The sequence below is a fragment of the Physeter macrocephalus genome, chromosome 7 (assembly GCF_002837175.3).
Source record: "Physeter macrocephalus isolate SW-GA chromosome 7, ASM283717v5, whole genome shotgun sequence".
Classification (NCBI taxonomy): Eukaryota; Metazoa; Chordata; class Mammalia; order Artiodactyla; family Physeteridae; genus Physeter; species Physeter macrocephalus.
In genome coordinates, this window is record NC_041220.1 from 86,712,098 (window position 1) to 86,716,549 (window position 4,452).

Consider the following 4,452-nt stretch of genomic DNA (forward strand, 5'->3'; position numbering starts at 1 on the left):
CCTGCATTCTGTTGTTGCCTACCTCTTATACATTAAACTGTTCATCTTCAGAGGCAGGTGTTTCAACTGGCATCCCCAGCATCTTTTCTGCCTTGAGCATCAGTCCCAATTTTTATTTGGTTATCCACTTATCTAAAAAGTGAGGATAGTTAGCTCACATAATCAAATTGAGAGGGTTCTGCCTCCCTGTACTCTGTTCCATGCTTTGAGCCCTTGACTGACAGCAGACAACATTCCTCTATATCCAGCTACTGGTTGAGGATTGGACATGCAATACAAGCCTTTCAAATCAGACTTACTCTCAGGAATTTTGCAGACATTATTGAAAAAATTGAATTTACCTTTATGATAACTCTATTTGGAGAGGCGACAGCCATCTTCCTCTGACCACAGGATGTATGTTTAGAGCCAGTTCGGGATACAGCTCTGTGCCTGGCAATGAAACAAAATATAATAAGTATTGATATTTCTGAGAAATTAGGTAAAACTTTTTCTTCTTAGTCTTGAATCCAATCATTCCTGAAAGACTCCCTAATCTCAGGCTGTTACTACATGCACCAATAAAATATCTTTTAACTCAAGCTATTTTAGGTCTTACTTTATTTCTCTTACAAATTAAAGATCTCTAAAAGACTTATTTAACTTCAGATTTTTTAAATCCTCAACTTTAAAACAATAAACTACACATTATATACTGCATAAGGATCTGAGAAAATGTTTGGAAATTTGTTTTCTTTTAAACAGTGAAGCACTACAGAAAAGCAAAGCATTACTATTGTACTGTTAAATATTTACTGTTAGTTTTGCCTGCTCTCACCATTAGACTTTCAGATCTTAGGCAAAATATCCTCTGTATTCAAACATTTATAAGTCTACTTTGTATAAAAGGTGCTAATAAATTATGCTAGCATTTTTATTCTCCCCATTTTGTAGATATGAAAACTCAAGGATCAGAGAAACTTGCTTGCCCTCAGCCACACTATTATTACACTATTATTATGTGATAGCCTTTCATAATTTGAAATTAATTACCTTAAGTGGACTTACTAATGTCTTTTGGGATATTTTGCCACCCTATTGTGACACCTTTTATTGACTTCCCAACTAATGTGGAAGGAACCTATCTTGGCATACAGTTTGTACATGTAGCTTTGGTTATCAGCTTGGACTTTCCACCAAAAGCCAAGACTGGCAATACTCTCTACCTTCAGATCTTTCCTAGAGTCTCAGCTTATTGCTCTAAAGTTGGGGCTTTGACAATTGCCCCAGCTGACATCAGAAACCCTACTAGTCAGTTCTGTCCATATGCCCAAAACATTGTAAAGAGCATTTTTCCATACCTAGATGATTCCAAGTACATGATTAGATAGCTTCTGAATTGACTGTTGTTTCACTGACTTGATTGAGAAATTCAATTACAAAAGTCCAGCATTAAGAAGCATGTAGATATGGCTTTAAAAAGAGGAAGGAAAATAAAAATGGAAGCAAGGACTTCCTAAAACTTATTATTTTTATAAGGTGAAAATGTTGGCCTTAAATTGAAAACTATAATTCTATTATCCTAAAAAGAAATCATCAAACCTCAGTAAAATAGGCTTAGTGACAGTTTGTATCTTTAACACTCAGTAGAATATACTTGGTTAGCAACAAGAGTGGGGGCTTGGTGTGGGGCCTGGCCACGTTTCCTTAATGACATCATTCAAAGGAGAACCAGCAAGATTAAGCATGCCAAGATTTTCTTTGCTACAACAGGCTTTAGATCATAGGATTTGGTCATCTCACTTCCTAAGGGAAAAGAAAGTATTCCTTTTCTTACCGTGAAGCAAACTTGCCACTGAGGCAGTACCTAGGAATAAGCCTACTCAAGGAGACAAAAGAACTGTACTCAGAAAACTATAAGATACTGATGAAATAAATCAAAGACAACACAAACAGATGGAGAGACATACCATGTTCTTGGATTGGAAGAATCAATATCATAAAAATGACTTTATTACCCAAAGCAATCTACAGATTCAGTGCAATCCTTATCAAATTACCAATTCCAGTTTTCACAAAATTAGAGCAAAAAATTTTACAATTTGTATGAAAACACAAAACACCCCAAATAGCCAATGCAATCTTGAGAAAGAAAGGCGCCCTGACTTCAGACTATACTACAAAGCTACAGTCATCTAGACAGTATGGTACTGGCACAAGAACAGAAATATAGATCAATGGAACAGGATAGAAAGCCCAGAGATAAACCCAGGCACCTATGGTAAACTAATCTATGACTAAGGAGACAAGAATATACAATGGAGAAAAGACAGTCTCTTCAATAAGTGATGCTGAGAAAACTGGACAGCCACATGTAAAAGAATAAAATTAGAACACTACCTAACACCATAAAAAATATAAATGCAAAATGATTTAAGACTTAAATATAAGGTAGGACGCTATAAAAATCTTAGAGGAAAACATAGGCAGAACACTGACATAAATCACAGCAAGATCTTTTTTGACCCACTTCCTACAGTAATAAAAATGACAGCAAAAATTTAAAAAATGGAACCTAATTAAATTTAAAAGCTTTTGCACAGCAAAGGAAACCATAAACAAGACAAAAAGACAACCCTCAGAATGGGAGAAAATATTTGCTAATGAAGCAACTGACGAGATTAATCTGCAAAATATACAAACAGCTCATGAAGCTCAATATCAAATAACACAAACAACCAAATCAAAAACTGGGCAGAAGTGCTAAATAGACTTTTCTCCAAAGAAGTACAGATGGCCAAAGGCACGTGAAAAGATGCTCAACATAAATAATTATTAGAGAAATGTAAATCAAAACTACAATGAGGAGAACAACAGTCAGCTCTGCCCACCACCAGTCCCTCCCATCAGGAAAATTACCCGAGCCTCTTACATAGACTCATCCACCAGAAGTAAGACAGCAGAAGCAAGAAGAACTACAATCCTGCAGCCTGTGGAACAAAAACCACATTCACAGAAAGATAGACAAGATGAAAAGGCAGAGGGCTATGTACCAGATGAAGGAACAAGATAAAACCCCAGAAAAACAACTAAATGAAGTGGAGATAGGCAACCTTCCAGAAAAAGAATTCAGAATACTGATAGTGAAGATGATCTAGGACCTTGGAAAAAGAATGGAGGCAAAGATAGAGAAGATTCAAGACATGTTTAACAAAGACCTAGAAGAATTAAAGAACAAACAAACAGAGATGAACAATACAATAACTGAAATGAAAACTACACAAGAAGGAATCAATAGCAGAATAACTGAGGCAGAAGAACCGATAAGTGACCTGGAAGACAGAATGGTGAAATTCACTGCTGCGGAACAGAATAAAGAATGAAAAGAAATGAAGACAGCCTAAGAGACCTCTGGGACAACATTAAATGCAACAACATTCGCATTACAGGGGTACAAGAAGGAGAAGAGAGAGAGAAAGGACTAGAAAAAATATTTTAAGTGATTATAGTCGAAAACTTCCCTAACATGGGGAAGGAAATAGTCACCCAAGTCCAGGAAGTGCAGAATCCCATAGAGAATAAACCAAAGGAGAAACATGCCAAGAAACATAATAATCAAATTGGCAAAAATTAAAGACAAAGAAAATTATTGAAAACAGCAAGGGAAAAACAACAAATAACATACAAGGGAACCCACATAAGGTTAACAGCTGATTTCTCAGCAGAAACTGTACAAGCCAGAAGGGGGTGGCATGATATACGTAAAGTGATGAAAGGGAAGAACCTACAACCAAGATAACTCTACCTGGCAAGGATCTCATTCAGATTCGATGGAGAAATCAAAAGTTTTACAGACAAGCAAAAGCTAAGAGAATTCAGTACCACGAAACCAGCTCTATAACAAATGTTAAAGGAACTTCTCTAAGTGGAAAACACAAAAGAAGAAAAGGACCTACAAAAACAAAACCAAAACAATTAAGAGAATGGTCATAGGAACATACATATCAATAATTACCTTAGAAGTGAATGGATTAAATGCTCCAACCAAAAGACACAGGCTTGCTGAATGGATACAAAACCAAGACCTATCTATATGCTGGCTACAAAAGACCCACTTCAGACCTAGCGACACATACAGACCGAAAGTGAGGAGATGGAAAAAGATATTCCATGCAAATGGAATCAAAACAAAGCTGGAGTAGCAATACACATATCAAATAAAATAAACTTTAAAATATTTAACAAGAAACAAGGAAGGACACTACATAATGATCAAGGGATCAATCCAAAGAGAAGATATAACAATTATAAATATATATGCACCCATCATAGGAGCACTTCAATACATAAGGCAACTGCTAACAGCTATAAAAGAGGAAATTAACAGTAACACAATTTATGTGTTATGACAGTAACACATAACAGTGGGGGACTTTAACACCTCACTTACACCAATGGACAGCTCATCCAAAA